Raw genomic sequence first — 18966 nt, 5'->3', positions numbered from 1 at the left:
ACTTTAAAGACTGCGAATTGATTCTATTAAAATGAACTCTTTCTGTTGCTCAAAAAACACAAAATTAAGGCAAACACAAGTGATGTGTTGGGGGAAGATATCCTCAAACCATTAACCTGAGAAAGAATATCCAGAATAAAGAACTTCCACAAGTCAATGAACAATAATACAGCTTCCCAAATGAGCAAGAGAGGAAACCTAAATGGCCATAAGTATATAAAAATACACAGACTTTGTGTGTTGAGACGAATGCCACCTGAGACCACAAGATACTCAATTTGCAACAGATTAGCAAGAATTTGAATTCTGCCCGTTCCACGGGTGGGTGAGGATGTGAAGGAAAGACAACTCAAAAACCCTAATGGTAGAGGCATAAATTGATACAAAGAATTCGGAGAGCAAGTTGGCTTTATTTTATAAAATTGAAGCTGCACTTACTCATGCCCTGACCCAGCGATCCAGCTCCCAAGTGCAGGTCCCAAAGAAACTTTGTACATAGGCACGAGGAGGCATGAAGGAGATTGGGAAAAAACAACAACAACAAAAAATCAGAGCCGACCTCAATGTTCATCCCTGGGAGAATGGGTACATTAACCGAAATAGCTCATTTACAGCAGTAAAAATGAATCAAGCATGTCACTCTTTAACATGGATGGGTCTTGAAAACACAAGGCTGAGTGAGAGAAGGCTTCCTGGTTCCTGGGCTGCAAAGCCCGAATCTGCCGCTTACCGACCGACAGGTATTAATGCCCTCCCAGAGATTTGGTGTGAGAATGAAATGAATGAGTGTTTGTGAAGAGGTTGTGAACAAAACACTATAACCAAGGAGAAAGGTTGATGAGAGAGAGAGAATAAAGTGAGATGGGGGAACAGGCGTGGGGCGCGTCCAGCAGAGTCTCGGGGCAGACCCCGGGACACATCGCCTGGCCCACCCGTGTCTCCGGACACAGAGTGCCAGGGAGAGACCTCACTCTCCTGCCCCGTCCTGTACAACGGTCCGCAGGCCGAGCTGGGGCCAGGACCTGGGCTTTGCACATAGTAAGTGAATTCTAAAGTGTGCTATTATCAGCACCTTGAATAAGCCACCTCCCTGAGCCCCAATTTCTTGCCTATAGAATGAGTCTGTTACACCCCACAGGGGGAATTTGAGGATCAGTTGAGAGAGTTTGCAAAAAGCACATCGTGAGTGCGGGGTGGTCCCTTCCATTCCCCGGCCACTGTCATTTCAGAAGGCCAAGCCCTGTAGCCACCAGGTCTGTCTTAGGGGAGCAGGAGCCACTGTCCCTGGAAGGCACTGTGCTAGGCAGGCCAAAGTAAAGGCCGGAGCAAAGGAGCAAGAACCGTCTTTGCCTGCCTGGATCCAATGGGGGAAAGAGTATTATTGCCCCTTAGCGCCTCCCGCCCGCCATGTGGGATGAATCCTGGGCACGGAGGCACGAAGCTTGGGTTTTGGCCCCAGGTCAGCCTGTGAACCATTGTTCCAGACCGGACAGTAGTCTGAGGCCTCTCCCGGGCACTCTGTGTATTGAGACGGGTGGGCCAGATGGCTCCTGCTGGACCCATCCGGGGCCCGCCCATTCCCCCTCTTCCTCGTTCTAGCCCACTCTCTCTCACCAACCTTTCATTTTGATTATAGTTTTTGTGCTCATGGTCTCCGGAGTGTGCTATTCTCTGGCACAGCCCAGCATATTCATTCCTCCCAGATGCACTTCCCTGCTCCGCCTGGAGAATGGTGATGAAGTGACATCTCCATGGAAACAGATGTTGATCCCACAGTTGCTTAGCAATGTGCTGCAGGATGATGTAAGCCACTCTCTGGTTTCCTGAGGGGCTTGGCATCCTTTGATGTGTCTGTTCTGCTGGGCTGGGATGAGTAGGAGGTTCCTTCGCTTGCTTCTCTCCTTTTTATGAAAAGGAAAAAGCAAAAAGAACTGGAAATTCACCTTCTTTGGGAGGCATGCTATTGGAGGGAGAGCAAGGTGTTAGGAGTCAGAGTTTGAATCAGAAGGAAAACGATAAAGATGGCATGTTCCCCTACAGGCCCCCGGGTGGGGCTGGGGAGCCTTGGAAACTGTCCAGAGGGGGCAGCTGCTGGCCAGAGACAGGGACTCAGGTCCCTCAGTCCACCGAGTGCTGCAGCACCACTCACCGCGGCTGCCACAGCTGCCACCAGAGCAGCCCTAACGTTTGCAGGACCAGGGGCACCAGCACACAGGGAGGCCACCCACCATCTCTCTAAATACTTAAAACGATGAGCCACATCAACAGATTGTTCAGTAAAGTGCATCCTATCCTCTGCCTTTGGCAACTGCAGGCGGAATGGGGCCTCGCCCCCTAACAAAGATGCCCAAGTCTTGACCTCAGACACTTGGGAATGTGCTATATCACATTAAGGTTGTAGGCAGAATGAAGGTTGCTAATGACCTGACATGAGGATGGGGAGGTCATATCACAAATGATGGGTGTGGGCCCCATGTAATCACTGGGGTCCTTGAAAGTGGAAGAAGGAGGCAGAAGACAAGGTCAGGGTGATGCCATGTCAGAAACAGCAGCCTTGAGGAAGGAGGAGGCCACAAGCCAAGGAACACCAACACCCTCTAGAAGCTGGGAAAGGCAAGAAAATGGGTGCTCCCCAAGAGCCCCCCAAAAGGCCTGTGGTCCTGCTGGCGCCCGTGAGACTTCTGCCCAACAAGCTCCAAGACAATGAACTCATGTCCCTGTGGGCCACAGCGGTAGTGGGAACTTGTTGTAGTGACAATAGGAACCCAATACACAATCAAGTCCTGACCACCCGTGGGGGCCGCAGTGGGTCCTCCTGACGGGCTTGGCCCAGGGCCAGGCCTTCTCACCTGGATCGAAGGGCAGGACCAGCCCTACCACTGAGGAAAAGAAAACTCATGTCCTCGCCTTTCCCTCCTTCAATAGCCTTTTCAAAACAAAGAAAATGTCCAAACAAACTAAAGAGCCAAAACCTTGCCCTTAACGTCAAAACCAACTCTCCGGTTAGCAGGAGAAAGGAGGGCAGCTCTTCTGTGCTAGGCAGGCCCATGGCAGGCCTCGGGCCCTCTTGACTGGGGCCCCCTTGCTTGTCCGACTCGACCACTAACGGGCCCTGGCCCCCTTGTGCCTTGGGGTGTCCCCTGCAACACAATGGTGGCGGCAGCAGAGGGCAGGAGGTTGGGCTGTGTGCTCCACGCCTACGCCAGACTCCGCCCCTGGGCCTCACGCAGTGCCTCTCCCCGAGGCTCCCTGTGGGGGAACGACCTTGTGTAGGGATTTGATTGTGGCCACCTGTAGGGCAGTTTACAACAAGTAAATTGGTAACACCAGGCCGAATAACACAGATTAGATTGCAGTTCCAACCTTGATGAAATTCAGTGGTGGAAGGAGCGCTTAAATAAACAAATGAATACATACAAGCCACACTTAATTTTTAGTTACTTAATATAATAGATAAGATAGGTCATGAATCTTTCAAGGAGCCCTGGCTGAGACTTCTTGGTATCCAAGAGTTGTCGTGAGTCAGTTACAGTTCAAGAAAAAAAGAAGCCCTCTCGCCTGGACGACGTCGCCACCACAGGCAGCCCATGAGCGTCTGGGAGTGTGATGTACATGCGCAGCATCGCGGCGAGGCCGTGGGAGCCACCTCGCAGATGGCACCACTGAGACGCTGCACCTGCACCAGAAAGTCACCCTAAAAACCTGACCACTACACATTCGAATGACAAAAGTGCCACGCCAATTTCACATGTAAAATAAAGGTTTGTGTTTATTATTGTATCCCAAAGAGTGTCTACGATGGCAACATTTGACTCCGGCATGGTGGTGTTGAACACTTGGCCGTTCTACCCCGGGCCAACGCGAGTATTCAGTGTGTCTCTAAAGGGAGCCTTTTGTGTTTCTTTCCTCGACAGATATTTTATCGCATTAAAAATAGAGCCTCACCCAAAAGCCAAAAACAGGCTTCTTTCCTCACTTCCTCTTGCTGGTTCTCAGTCTCCTCCTGGGTCATCACCGTGGACCCCAGCCAAGCAGTCCCACGTTTCCTCGGGGAGACTGTCCATGGGCACCCGCCCTGCTGGCGTGGCACCAGCACGGCCCAGCTGGATGGAGCTGCCCCTTCCAGAGCCACCTCCTAGTCTTCCTCCAGCCGAGGAATGACCACAGCTTGTGTCCTGGTTGGAGGAAGACGCTGGGTCCCAGTTTAGCTACAGCCCATTAACACCTGAGCCCTCAGCCCCACTCCGGGTCCAGTACAGTTTTGAGCCGTGATGAAATGGTCCGTGCAGCGTACAAAGGAGGCAGAGGAGGAAGCAGTGGCAACAACCCACAGGGATGGCCAGTGTCAACTGGAAGATGCCACCAACCCCCTCAAAATCATGGTGAATGGCTGATTCCTATTTTCAAATGAGTCTGGATTTCACATGTCCGGTGCCATGGCCTGCTGTGTCCATGGTATTCTTGTGAGCCAGACCATTTCTGCATCTGGAATCAGAAAAAGTCCCGACAGCCTGTAGAGCCAACTGGCTGAGTGACGGCATGGTCCCTGAGGCAGCTGGGACTGTTCGGGAGGCACCACCCACCCTGCAGGCAGTACTGCTGCCGTCACGTAGGTTCTCCCCACCCCGGAGCACTCCTGAAGACCGCGCCCCCCTCCTGAAGACCACGCCCCCCTCCTAATGAACGCGCCCCTGCAGCCCCGGACAGTCAGCCTCAGCCCCGCATCTGCAGCGGCGTGACCTCCACCTCCGTACACGTCGGCTGGTTCGCCCCCCACCCCCATGCGCTGCCTTGGCTGTAGTTTATAAATGGCTCCTTCCCGGGATTTTAAGACTTTCTTCAAGATTGCACTTGGCATTTTCCACACTGCGCGCCTTTTCTGGGAGAGTGTTCTTGGAGATGGGTCACTTTGGTTCGCCCAGATGGTCTTCCTTCCAACCACTTTTCCTATTTTAAGGATCCCTTGCTCTTATAGATATATTTTTAAAGTGATATGTTTGATTGGAGGACTTAGGCTGAAACACGGCTTTTTACTACAAATTCCTTCCCATGTGCCATTGTTTCCTCTTATGAGCCACCTGGGGGAAACCTGCAGTCAGCCGAGGTCACCAGGGCGCTGTCTCAGAGTGGGGGTCTGCGCAGCCCCGGGTCTGCAACCAGCCTGCTCCCGGAAGGCACACGCTGCTGGGCCTGATGCAAACACACTGACCGAACATCTTGGTGGGGCAGGCGGAGGCCCTGGAATCTGCATTTCCCACAAGTGTAGCAGGTGGTGCTTGGACACCGGAGGGTTTGAGGACCCCCATCCCAGACATCTTCCGGGGCTGCCTGTCTCCTCACAGCTCCTCAGCCCACCACACCGTGGGAAAGACCCTGCGGCTGCTTCCTCTTGCCTGCCCTGGTCGCTTTCCGTAACTTCCATATCCTGTAGGCTCTTGGTGGCCATTCTTCTTCTTTTTTTTTTAAGATTTTATTTTTATTTATTTTTAGAGAGAGAGAAAGGGAGGGAGAAAGAGAGGGAGAGAAACATCAATTGGTTGCCTTTTGCACGCCCCCTTCTGGGGACCTGGCCCACAACCCAGGCATGTGCCCTGACTTGGGAATCGAACCAGCAACCCTTGGATCAGCAGGCTGGCACTCAGTCCACTGAGCCACACCAGCCAGGGAGATGGCCATCCTTGAAGGCCAGCTGCACTATTGTAGTTGGAGTCCATGAGAGGAATCTGACCGCAGGGTGAGTCTGAGTGGGCAGAAGGGGGCACTTGAGAGATGGGTGGTTCCCCAGATTTCCCACATAGAAGCGACATAAAAGATGATGACATGTGAGCGGCGCATGGATTAACAAACAAGGCTTTCCGAGGCTGCAAGATGCTAGTAGTGACTCGAGCGCCCCCCCCCCCCCGCCTCCACCTGGTCACCAGAGGGTGCGCAGATGGAGCTCCCGGCACACCTGCACCTGCGTGTTTGCGAGTCCTGTGTTAATTGGGTGTCTGCTGCTCTTTCTTGGCCGGAGAAGAAGTGGATGACGGCCTGCAGGAAGAGAGAGGCGGGGACACGGCAGCAGACACTGAGGTGGCCATGTCAGACCTCACCACGGATCAGATGTGGGGAGAATGAGGGAGAAGGTGTCAGGGGGCTGTGGGGCCCCAGCGCGGCTGGGATGTGGGGCCCTGAGCAGAAATACTGGCAGAGCCGGGCGTGTCGCTGTTGTTTATCTCTGACCTCTGTGGCCCTCGTCCTGGCCGAACCACACGCTGCTCCCCGGTGCTCCGTTCCAGGGGCTGCTCCGCGATGTCTGCGGCTGGAGAGGCTGGAGGACCACGCTGGCGGCCTCCTCCTCCTCGGGCCTGTGCTGCTGGTCCTGCCGGTGCGGGGAGTGTGTGGTGTTCCCCCCATTCTACTTCCTAGCCGAGTAAGGCACAGCGAGCAATGCTCCTCGTTCCAAGACTTGCCGGGGCAGAGGAAGGGAGCGTATCTCTGGCTTTTTCGTCCCTAAATCCGTGTGTTCTGTGTCGTGGCATCACCTCCGACACTGTCCTCTCGGCGTGTCGACCGGTAGCCCAGTTGTTCTTTTCATGGATCTCGTGTTGTGGCAGATCAGGTCTCTTAATCGCATTTTATTGTTTTATTATTATTAAAGTACAGTTGGCACACAGTATTAGCCTCAGGTGTACGACACAGGGTGCTGACATTTGTGTACTTTGCACTGTGCCCACCACACTAGGTCTAGTATCCAAGTGTCGCCGGGCAAACTGATCACACTATTATCGACTGTGTTCCCCTCCCCCTGCTCCACCGAGCCCTCCCTCCTCGCCCCTCTGGCACCCGTCCGCTTGTTCTGCGTCTCTGTGAGTCTGCTTTCGTTTTGTTTTGTTTCTTTATTTGTTTTGCTTTCTACAAATTCCACATATGAGTGAAATCATGTGGTATTTGTCCTTCTGTGTCTGACTTATTTCACTGAACATAATACTAATACCTTCCAGGTTCATCCACGTTGCAAATGGCAAGATTTCACTCTCTTCTAAGGCCGGGCAATATTTCACCGTGTATGTGCGCCGCTTCTTCTTTATCGGTTGCTCCATCAGTGGACACCTAGGCTGCTTCCAGGTCTTGGCTGTTGTAAACAACGCTGCAGTGACCGCGCACGCGCATATGTCTTTTGAAGGAGGCTGTTCGTTTCATGGTGGAGGACTCCTAGGCTGAGGTTGTACGGCTGCAGCGAAGTCTCCCCGCCAGCAGGTGGCAGAGCAGGGAACGCTGACTCCCTAAGGACCCCCAAGTCCCAGGCTCCGTTCTGCTCCAACAAATCGCCCAACTCTCTAGCCCGCAGGGCAGCCCCCTCTATGACTGGCACCCCCAAATCTATCTGCCAGTCCTAAACTGGCAATAATAGGCAAGGTCCGCTTCCAGGCAAAGCCGACCAGGGAGCCAACGCTGGCTTGAAATCCAGGGTCGGATGAGATAGTGTGGAGTTTATATAATTCTGGAGCGCATCTTTTGGACAAACCATGCAAGCATATACTGCTTTCGCGAATTTCATCGAGAACACGGGGCTTTGCGTGGGAGGGACCCTGCAGATCCTGCGCCCTCAGCTCCCTGATCATCTGCCGCTGCCTAACCGGGCTAAGGACTGCTGAGGGCATGTAACACCCCGGGTCACTGTTCCCTTCTGCTGGCATCTTGCCCGGCACAGGTGCGAAATTACCAAACCCTTGCATTTGAAAACAGCGCTGTCATCCTCAGGCCCTCGAGGCCCTTTGTAAATGTCAGGCTAATTATTAGATGATTAGATAATAGCTACAGTGTGTGCTGTCTGGGTTAGCGGCTGCTGCCGCTGCTGCCAAAACACCCCGTGAGCGCAGGTGACATGTTTGGAAAGATGGGAAGGACTAAGTGTCTCAGGTCTGGATGGTGAAGACCAGATCACAGGTGACCCCTGCCAGGGAGACACCTCAGAGGCAGAGTATGGGGAGGGTGGGTGGGATGGAGGAGGCAGTGTCGGGTGCCCACCTCTTACCCAGAGAAAAGGGTCAGGCTGCAGAAGGAATTTACTGGGCCAGTGAAGCTCTCCACATGTATCAGTTCATTGAATGCCCCCAAACAACCTTCTAAGGTGGGACTACTATTACTACAAATTGACAGAAGAAAACCGAGGCCACATAGCTGGTAAGTGGTGGAACCAGTGTTTGAACCCAAAGCTCCCAGTGAAGAGTATCCTGGGCTAGGACACTCTCTCTCTCCCGGTTTATTTCCAGCGCACACGGGAAGCCTCACCTGGAGCTTAAAACTGATATCTCAGTGACCCCAACGCCAGACCCGCCCACAGGCAGGACTTCCCTGGATGGAGCGGGATGGGAAGGTATGAGCTTTGCACTGCCCCTCTGATCCCCAAGAGGGGGCTGCTGTAGGCTGATGACTGGCAGATGTGCTCTGTGCAAACCTAGAAGTCCATGGGGCTCTCCCGGGAAGGTGGGAAGGGGAGCGGTGGGTGGTAGGGTAAGGTAGCTCTAAGACACCCATCCTGCGGAATCCAGCCAGAGCAGCCGCACCTTCACAGTAGGGGCTGAGCTCCCTGATACACTTTGGTTTGCGCAAAGCGATGTTTGCAGGACCAGATAACCTTCCCAGCCCCACACCCAGCACGCTGGCTGGTTGGGCTGGAGTGTGATGCCAGGGGATGCAGGAAAGTGGATCCTTAACTTCATTAAAGCAGTCTGGAGAAGCTCTGACCCCCTCCTCAGAGCAGTGTGCTTAAGTGCATGAAAGAGGGTATACATAGGATTGCAAGGAGATTGAAAGGATTGAAAGGAAAGGAATTACATTGAAATGCAATGACCAAAATATTGTTCAAACTCTCCAATTCGTCATATTGTATCCCACATGCCTCAACACATTCGGCAAGATCTAGAAACGGGTCTGCCAACCACCAATAATTCCAAAGTCGCGATGGGTATAAGCAATAATTTAAGATATCTGCAACCAGTGCACTGTGATGTGAAAAAGCGTCTGTGGTTTCCACTGGTAACAAGTCACAGACGCTGCTAAAACGTCTGAGGCTCGTTGCCCACTGTCTTCATAGCAGGCAGTGCTACGTTTGGGCCGAACATGAATGAAAATACAGATTTGAAATGTTTTCCCATCCAAGCTCGCAGACCCCTTGAATCCTGGGCCCGTGGGCTGTAACGTGAGTCCGCCAGCGCCCTACATCTCAGCCACTTGGGTTCTCACTCCTGACTGTTTTGCTCTGGAGCAGTGGGGTCCCCGGTGGCCGGCTCCGCCGAGCTCCGCAGCGCTGATTCTCTGCTCGAAGTCCTGGTGACCAGCGAGGACAAATGTTTCTTCTTATTTTTCCCACTGACTTAAGATCTAAGGGCCTCTAGCCCCAGAGTCTGTCCCTTCATCTGTCCCTCCACCAGGGAGAGCTGCAAAAGCAAGTTGGCAACCTTCCATCTTGGGTCCGTGGGACTTGATGTTTTGCCTCAAGGCCAAACACTCACCTCTGACCCAGCCAGCCCTCGAGTGCACGCTGCCAGCCCCTCAGGTGGCCTGCTGGGCCCTGTCAAAATAACCCCTCTGTTGCAAAGGCATGGGACCAGGCAGCCACAGAGCTTAGGAGAGCTATTTTGGGACAGCGGTTGGTTGTTCCTCCCTCTGATGGTTTGTTTTTGGAGTCACTCATGAAGGCCATGGAGACCTCAGAGCTGAAGAGAGGGCGGCACTTTCTCCCAGCACCCACGGGGGGGGCGGGGCACAGGGTCCAGCCCACCCCTGCTCCTCCTCAGGCAGGAGGCTGCTCCTTTTCTGCAATCTCTCCAAAGCCCCACGGCGGTGCCCAGTCCCCTCTCAGCTGGCACACGGTTTGGTGGGCTCTTGGCTCAGGCTGGAAGATGACAAGGGCAGAGCAGGGCCTGGATGAGCCCAGACAGAGCCACGAACACCAGAGCTGGGAGGGACCCCGGAGGGCACACAGCCCACCCTCGTCATTGCCCAGGGAAGGGGCCCAAAGCCGGGTCCCAGGGGACCATGGAAGGAGCCAACGCTGGCAGCCCTTACTCCCTTTCCTGGGGCCTGACCCAGTCCCATCCTCGGGTGGATCCCCACCCCCACCCCAAGGCTCAGTGAAACTTCTGGGCTGTGTAGTAGCTCCTGCCTCTGAGTCTCTGAACACGGGGACCACAGAGTCCACCTGCAGGCTCTCCCGTGCCAGCTGCCCCTGCCCAGGTGGAGTGACAGTGTTCCTGCAGCGGTGTCGGAGGCCCTCCTCGCCCCTGTGCCTGCACCACCCAGAGCCAGTGCACAGAAAGAGGCCACCCCCCCGGGGGGCGCCTTTGACTTGGGGTGCATGGGTGGGGGCATTCTGAAGTGGACCTGCACGGGCCTCTCCAGCCTGTGCTTTTCAATGGACCATGCTGACCCTTGCTGCAGACTTCTCTCACACGCGACGCTCCTCCTGCAACCCTGGACAACCCACCCGCACGCGTCTGCAGTCTGCTCTCTGCGCCTCCTTGACGACACAGAGCGCACGGCTCACCGGGATGCAGCCCCAGCAGGCACCTCCAGGCAGCTCTCCTTTCCCCTCCATGCTCCTCTGTCTCACTGATCTGGGAAGAAACAATAAATGACTTTTTCCCAACTTCCCCAAATCTGATGCCCTGTGTCCAGTTCCCGCCCACTCCCTCCCACGCTGAGGCCTAAAGCACTGAGGTGTGCGGCCCCAGGCAGGTGGTCCCTGGTGCATCAGGGGAATGGTTTGGGGGGCCCTTGTCTCCCTCCTTATGGACCCTCTTCCTGTGGGCAGCCCCCACCTCCGGCCTCAGGGGCCAGTGTCCCCACACCTTCCATTCCCTGGCCTTTTACGAAAGCATTTAAGTTCCTTCACTCAAAGCAAATGCGGCCAGCTCAGCTGGGGAGGCTCCCAGCTCCTGGGCATCGCCAGGGCTCTGAGCCCGAAGCTGAAAGAACACAAGCCCCTACCTCAGGGAGCGGGGGAAGGGGCGGGGCCCCTGGGGTAAGGGTGTGGGGAGGGGGGCCACTGGCCTAGAAGCAGGCTTTCCGTGCAGAGCTGTGAGGGCAGCGGGGTGGAAGCCCCTTGTTGGAACCTGGAGCCCCCAGAGGCTTCACAAGGCAGCTAGTGAAGGCTGGGTGGGGACGGGTGGGCCTGTCTACAGATAAAACCCAGATCTCAGAGCCTCGGGCTTTGGCTGCGTCCTTCTCACTGGAGACGGGAGAGGGCGGAGAGATGCTTCCTCCCCAGCCCTCTGGTCCCCTTCCTACCCTCTGCTGGGGAGGGTGGAGGGAAGGGCACTCCGAGTGGACCCCGAGGGTGGGGAAGCCACAGAGCAGGGCTGACCACACACTTTTCCTGCCTGGAGCCGCAGCGGCCCACCTCCTGCCCAGCGCCGCCTTCTCTCTCACCGTTCCTCCCACTCCTGCCCGAGTCAGCCCGTAACTGCCCAGCGACCACACCCGAAACACATCAGGCTCACTTCGGGCCCCTGCAGCCGCTGGGCCTTTGCTCGTGCTCCTCCTCTGCTCGACTCCCTTCCTCTGCTCGTCTGCCTCAAAGGACCCAGCTACCCACAAGCCCAGTTCAGACCCTGCAGCTGGGGGGAGCTCCCTCTGTGAGGGCGAGGCTGCGTCTTGCTCCTCGAACCCACGGAGCCTCCCCCAGAGCTGGGCTTGAAGTCCAGAACGTATTTACTGAATGACTTCTCAGGCAGCAGCTGGGCACCATGCGCTTCGCTCTTAGTCTTTGGCCACTTTGTAAGCCAGGTGGAGACGCAAGACAGCAACCCTGCTGGCGGGGAGAGGTGGGCACTGAGCCGAACACGGAGAGCCAATCAAGGTTCAGGAGGACAGAGGAGCTGCGACTGCAAGTGTAGTTTCAGTAGCGGAGGCCTCAGAGTGGGGCACCCCACCCATTCACTGGTTCCCACGCAGGATCAAACTATTGATCTTCTGTTTATGTTTGTTTATAGCTTTGTACCTTCCTACTTTTATATTTTGAAAGTTTTAATGTGTATGATATATCCATGTAGTAATTTATGCCGTACAATTTGAAAATGAATCTGCATTTCTTGAAGGGCGTGCGGAAAGGCGTTTTACCAAGAAGAGGGCCGAATGAAAACGGGTTCACACTGAGCGGGTGGGAGCCTCCCTGTGAAGGGCGTGTCAGGAGGGGGTTGGCCCCCCTCCCTGCCCCAGGCCGCCCCTACCGAGGGCCCAGCCCCCGGGGGCTGTGACTCCCTTCCCAGGAGATGGGGTCTGTGCTCCTGGACTAGCCACTTACTGCTCCAGCCCCTGTCACCTGGAGCTGTCACCCCCCCCCCCACCCCCGCCCCACCCAGATCTGGGCAGCGAGCAGGACAACTGCTGGGGACAGAGAGGGCTCAGGCCCTTGCAGACAGAGGACGTGGCCTCAGCCCCCAGCTGGGCTTCGGGAGGGAGTCTCCGCCCAGCCGACCTGGGAGAGAGCAACCCGGATGGGGGAACACAGATGGAATTATTTTCTGTTCAGCTTTCCCAGCAAGAACCACTTTGAATTTATGTCCCTGAACATACCGTTCCATGTTTTTGCTCAAGTCCCTCCCACCGCTGCCTAGAAACCTTTCAGTGTGCAAACAGCTGAGCCCCAGCAGCTGGGGGTCAGAGCCGTCCGTCACCATGGCGTCTCGTTTCCGCGGGGATTCTGGAAGGCCCTGCTGAGAGCCAGGTCTGGGACAAGCACCAGCCACTCCAGAGAGAGCAACCCAGAGCGGGAGGGGCCACCTTTCCTGACCCTGTTTTCAACTTCCTGCCAGGTATGGGCGGAGCACCGCAAAACAAACGAAATTTGCTCTCTCTGCACCCTGTGAGGTCCAGACTGGCATCCTGGTTTATAGGTGAGGGCATCGAGGTGTGGTGGGCTGAATAATGCTCCCCACAAAGGTGTCCAACCAGGTTCCCAGACGTGACACAGGGGCTTTGCATGTGTGATGAAGGATTTGGGGAAGGAGGGGGATCCTGGATTACTCGGATGCCCCAGTGTAATCACAGGGGTCCTTACAAGCAGGAGGCAGGAGGGCCAGGGGTCAGAGAAAGGGGAGCAGAGCTATGGCAGAGGCAGATGTCCCAGTGATGTGAGGCCTCGAGCCAAAGGGGTTCTTCCTGGAGCCAGAGGGGGCACAGCCCTGCAGACGCCTTGGCCTTAGTCCAGGGAGGCTGATGTTGTCCACTTTCCTCCAGAATTCAGAGATGATACAGTGTGTCGTTTAAGGCACTGTTTGTGCTCATTTGCTTCAGCAGCAATGGAAAACTAACGGAGGGCCTTGGTTTTCCCAAGGCTGCAAATGTGGGGAGAGGCAGTGGGATTTGAACCCAGGCCTGTCTGGCTCCACAGGTCCAGAAGACGTTAAGAAGCTTTTCACCAGAGCTTGGAGCCCGTGAGCTGAGGTGCTGTTGCTTAGCCAGGTAAGAGAGGTGTCCCGGGCCTGCAGTAGCACTGGAGGGACAGATGCTTGGGGCACTGGAGGGGGGTCCAGGCTGAGGTGCGGGCAAGAGGAACGTGAGACTCGGAGGAGCTCACAGTGGCTCCCTCCTACAGGACCTGTGACAGTCTGACCACTCTGTCCCCGCAAGAATTTGGACCAGGGGCTGCCCGTGGGCGGCCACAGCTAGCCGGGACTTCTCCTGACAGGCAGGGTTGAACCGGGGCGTCAGCGGACTTCACCCCTTCTCGTGGAGCAGCCGTGAGGCCAGGGGGTTTTCCCTGGCCGTCCCAGAAGAGGGGGAGGCCAGCTCTGGCACGACCTGCTGTGGGACCCTGCGTGAATCACTGAACCGCTCCGGCCCTCAGTCTCGCCGCCTGAAAACTGGGACAACACTATCTGCCTCCCAGGGCTGCTGGAAGGATCGACTGCATGTGGGTCTGAGCCGGCAGGAAATGCTGCGCCACCATGCCCAGCCTTTGTCGAGGGCTGAGTCCATTTTCTGGCCGGCAGGTGCCTCTGCTGTGCTGGTGGCCAATGGTTTTAATGGCACATTGGGGTTCAAGTCACGCGTTCTTAGCTCCGGTGACCAGCTCCAGCCACCGCACCTGGTGAGTGAGGGTCCGTGGGGCCGGCCTCCTGCGCTGTGCTCCCCTGTCACAGGGAGAAGTGACTTCTGGGCTCTTCCCTGGACAGGGACATCTGGTGACCCGGACCTTCTGGCCAGCAGCCCTTTAAAGAGCGTCGTTGCTTCTGCTGTTCCGCCGCTTGGCCAGGGTGCTGGGGACGCAGAGCACTGCCCGCCCCCTCCCCACCTTGCTCTTCCTCCTGACCGTTGTCTGGGAACGCAGGGGACGGGACAGCAAGGAGAGAGCCAGCAGCGGCCGCCTGCTCAAGTGGCTCTTCCCAGATTTGTTCTGACAGCACCGTTCAGCCACACCTCTGCTCACATTGCTGTATTTGTCTGTGAGAGAGGCAGCGTGTTTCTGAACAGATGCCATTTCTGGCTCTTCCCCTCCAAGAAGAGAATTTCTTGTTTCTACTCATTTCTTCCTGCTTCTGCGTCTGCCATAAACACACGCATGCACACATGTGCATACCCTGCCCCCCCCACACACACACACGCAAGGAGGCCGGCCTCATTCAGCAACACCGAGACCCTCTGGGGTCAACTCAGGCCTACGTAGCAGGTTGGACAGACAGAAGGTGGCTGGACAGACGGAATAGAGAGAAAAGCACTGAGGAAACTGTGGGTTTGGTTATTTATTGATTTTTAAAAACATTTCATTTATTTTTATTTTATTTTTAAAGTATATTTTATTGATCATGCTATTACAGGTGTCCCATTTTTTTTTCTCCCCTTTGTTCCCATCCATGCAGTACCTGCCTTCCCTCCAGCATCCGCCCTTCCACCCCTTAGTTCATGTGCACGGGTTGTACATACAAGTTCTCTGGCTTCTCCATTTCCTATACTATTCTTACCCTCCTCCTGTCTATTTTGTACCTACCATTCATGCTTCTTATTCCCTGTACCTTTTCCCCCATTCTCCTCCTTCGCCTCCCCACTGATAACCCTCCGTGTGATCTCCATTTCTGTGATTCTGTTCCTGTTCTAGTTGTTTGCTTAGTTCGTTTTTGTTCTTGTTTTTTAGGTTCAGTTGTTGATAGTTGTGAGTTGATAGTTGCTGTCATTTTACTGTTCATAGTTCGGATCTTCTTCTTTTTCTTGGATAAGTCCCTTTAGCATTTCATATAATAAGGGCATTTGTTAACTTTCAACTTTCAGCTTCACCGAACACCCACTCAGTGTGAGGAGCCCCGGGCGAGGGCGGGAGAGCAGGCTCTCCAAACTCCTTTGCCTTTCCATATTAGTGTGGCCACTAGCTCGTCAGTTTCCATTGAAAATATTGCAGGGAGTTTACTGCAGTGAACCCAAATGTACGTATCAATTCGGAATGACCTGACTTAATAAGCCCAAACTTCAGGGTGCCCTTTGTGCCTGTATCTTAGAGAAAATGTCTCTCCATGCTCTTGATCTTCCCCTGGCGATAGATTGCTGTTAGCACTACTCAGCGCTTGTTAGCCTGGGCTTGGGGCTGGGGTGGAGCTGGGGCTTTCGGCTTCCCTCTTAGGCAGCTGCGGTGTCCCTGTGTCTTGCAGGGGACCATACTTCAGTGATCATCCATCCCCTCTGCCTCCATCTGCAGGAGACTCCCTGTCTGGAGGTATTTCTGCCCGCCCACTCCCCCACAGGGGTAGAGAGGGTTTTACTCTTCTCCCGTCCCAGCTGCAGCAGGTCTCCTCCTGGGCCCCAAGGATAATGCACTTTGCTGCTCTTTTCCCAAAGACTTACTGATTTTTTTCCACAAGGGATTTGGGGAGAAAGATCCATGTGGAACTTCATGCATTTCCTGGAGCACTGGTTTCCCCCCAGCCCCCAGACCTGAACCAAGCGAGGCTTTCTTCAGGTGTCTCCCCAACCCCACAGTCCTTCTTGTGGACGTGCAGCGTGGTCTGTGGAGAAGAGAGCGGTGGGTGTGGATTTCCTTCATGTCTTCATCTCCCGAGGGATCCACACATTCATGCAGGTCCCCTACTTGGCCTTTAGCGTGTGGTAAAAACGCCAATTCCTTAAAAAGTTGGGTGGCATTCTTCTTCCCAGCTGCACCAGGGAAGCAAGTCCCTGCATCCCGTCCTGCTGGGCGGGGGCGCAGAATTCGATCTCAGCTGTTTGATGAGCCCAAGAAAAGGGGTCATATGTAGATACCTGCGCTCCAAGCAGGAGCCGGGCGTCCTAGGACTCCCTGAGCTTAGAAGTCTGGAAGCTTATTTATGGAGCAACTTTGGAAAATATTTAAAAATAGAATTTGCTTCTTGACTTTGGGTTCTTTGAGAGAACAAATCACTCCGTGTACCATTAAAGCAAGAGACTAAGACCAGTCTTAATTTTAGCTCATAAAACTGTTTTCTTTTAGTTCTTTGTTCCTATATAATTTTTAATTCAAGTTTTGAATAGGATATGCTATCTATCACACGGTTCAAAATTCAATGGCGCATACAATTAAAAGTTTTCCTCCATCTCTTTTCCCTCACTGCCTCATCCCCTCTACAGGAAGCCAGAGTTACAGTTGCTTGTTAAACTTTCAGAAATACTCTATGCAACTACAAACCGGTCCTTCTGTACTCTTCCCACACTTATTTTCACACAAAGAGCAACATGCTTTGCACACTGTTCTGTGACTTTGCCTCTTCACTTAGCAATGTGTGTGAAAAGAGAAAAATTCTGAGGTGCCCTAAATTACATCACAGCTGGTTGCAGAGGGAGAGAAAGAGACAAGGCGGCTCTACCCAGGTAATGACTGGGGAACACCTGCGCAGCAGCTGCTCACACGCCTTAGAGGTGTGTGGGGAGCTTTGAACCAATCTCTGCTTCAGCCACCAGAGGCCGCTGCACCCGCATCCGCTCGGACTTTCAGGGCTGCTGCCTGCGTCCAATCAAAAGTAGTGAGCATGTCTTCCTTACAGACTGTGCACCTATCAGAGAACTGCCCCCACTGGACCTTTTCCCGCCCCCCTTACCGGCAGCCAATGTAAATTATTTCAAAACACAAGTATCCTCCCTCCCCCAAACCAAGTACATAATGAAGAAGCCCGCTCACTCCAGAATGGGCTCCAGGACACGTGTGTCCTTCCTACCCCGTCCGCTGCTGGGGGTTCAGACTTGCCTGCCCCAGGGGCCGGTCCTCTTCTGGCTAGCATTTGACTCAAAAAACCCTTTCTTTTAGAAAACTGTTTGGCTGTGAAAGTGTTTGATCGATTGATTGATTTTGTTGAGCAAGTGTTTAGGAGATCTTTTCCTGATCAACATAAAAGATTTCCGTAGTTTCGTGGCTCTGAAATGTTCCGTTGAAGGGGCACACCATTCAGTTAACCCGGCGCATTGACGGATGTCGAGTTTGTTCACAAACAATGCTCCAGGTCACGTTCTTCGTGCAGAGATTAGCTGCAGCATGAAGTCCCGCCCGTGGAACTTGTGGTCATGTGTGGTATACTACAGATACTGCCAAACTGCCCTCGCGGATGGTGCATCGGTTGAGATTCTCGCCTACAATGCACAAGAGTGCCTGTTTCCTGCACCGGTGCCAAAACGGAGCATTCCCAGCCTCCTGGATCTTTGCTAATCTGATGGAGCAAAAGAGGAACTCAGTGCAGTTCTAATTGGCATCTATCTTACTAAGAGTTAAGCTGAAAGTCCTGACATTGGTCGAAGAGACATTTTAATTATTTTCCATTCCGTTCTCCAGGGCCCTGGGTGCCTTCCATCCCTCGGAGTTGCAGGTGTGTGTGGCCACGGGGGGCGGGGCAGGCGGTAGAATCTGAGCCCAGGACTGAGAGCTCTCCTTCCCTCCGCCTCCTGCAGACTCAGCTGAGCCGTTGTTTTTACTGCTGTATAGGCACTGGGGTTCCTGCATGAAGTCTGGTTGTGGGCAAAATGTTTCTGTTACGTGAAAAAAGTTAGAAAATGATAGACCGAGTGCCCTGTATTTTGAGTCTCAGGAATAAAGACCTCGGAGGCAGGAGTGAGGTTTCAGACACTGTCGGGGAGACACCGCTGTGAGGAGGGTGAAGCCGCTGGCCCAGGTGTGTAACCGCGGAGCTGCTTGGGCAGGCGGCTCCGGTTCCGGTTCCGGAAGAGGCTAACCTCCGCATTAGCGGGACTAGGGTGGGCAGGGGCCTTTCTAGGAGGAGGCAGGTCCTTGCGGGCGCAGGGCGTGCTCCCGTGCTGTGGGCTAAGCAAGGCATGCCCCCCAGGAAAGACCTGGAACCCTCTGCTCCAGAGAGTGTGAGAGAGTTGTTTGTTTTTCAGTGTAGTGCAGACGTAGAGAAAGGAGACAGGATCCTGATGAGGCCAATGCCTGGGAGGAGACAAAGGACCAGCTACAAGCCCAGACAGAGCAGGGGGCCAGGGTGTGAGCACAAGTCTGCAGGAGGGAACAGGACTCCCACAAGGACGCTTAGCCAAGCTGACCTCCTCCTTAGGGGCAGGAGGACCTGCTGCCTCGTGGGTTACCAAAGACCCAGTACCTGGGCCTCACAAATAAAATAATTCTGTCCTGGTCACGGAGCTGCCACCTGCAGCATCTCCCCATGTCCTCCCCCTGTTCCCTGGCTTGGGCTGGCCTCTTCCTGTCTGGAACTTGGGGCGGGGCTGCCTCTCCCCAGCCCACCTGCCTCCCTGACCCTGTATCCCCACGTCTCTCAGCAGGTTGAGCCTCAAACCTGACCATGTACTTTCTGAGAGCCACAGGTCCTCGGGCCTGTCTGCGGCCAGAACCGCTGACGCACTGCAGCCCCCAGCCCTGCACGCACACGGCAGGCCCCCCCCTACCTGGCCCCTCTCAGCCTCTGTGAGGAGCTGCTGTCCCTCGGGGTCCTCACTTCCAGAAAGGGGAGAGAAGAAAGGACTGGTAGTCATGAAGGGCTGGGGCAGGGTGAGGGG

General features: G+C 54.6%; 1 long non-coding RNA gene across 1 annotated transcript; it reads left to right on the top strand.

Moving 5' to 3' along the window:
- The first annotated feature begins 12664 nt into the window (after nt 1–12664).
- LOC123822609 lies at nt 12665–14110 on the top strand. The gene is made up of 3 exons (XR_006786370.1): nt 12665–12800; nt 13379–13449; nt 13583–14110. It is a non-coding gene; the product is annotated as an uncharacterized LOC123822609 (long non-coding RNA).
- Nucleotides 14111–18966: the final 4856 nt, after the last annotated feature.

The sequence above is a fragment of the Phyllostomus hastatus genome, unplaced genomic scaffold (assembly GCF_019186645.2).
Source record: "Phyllostomus hastatus isolate PE091 unplaced genomic scaffold, TTU_PhHast_1.1 phas_contig_402, whole genome shotgun sequence".
In the NCBI taxonomy this organism is placed as follows: domain Eukaryota; kingdom Metazoa; phylum Chordata; class Mammalia; order Chiroptera; family Phyllostomidae; genus Phyllostomus; species Phyllostomus hastatus.
This window is presented reverse-complemented; position numbering and strand designations above follow the sequence as displayed.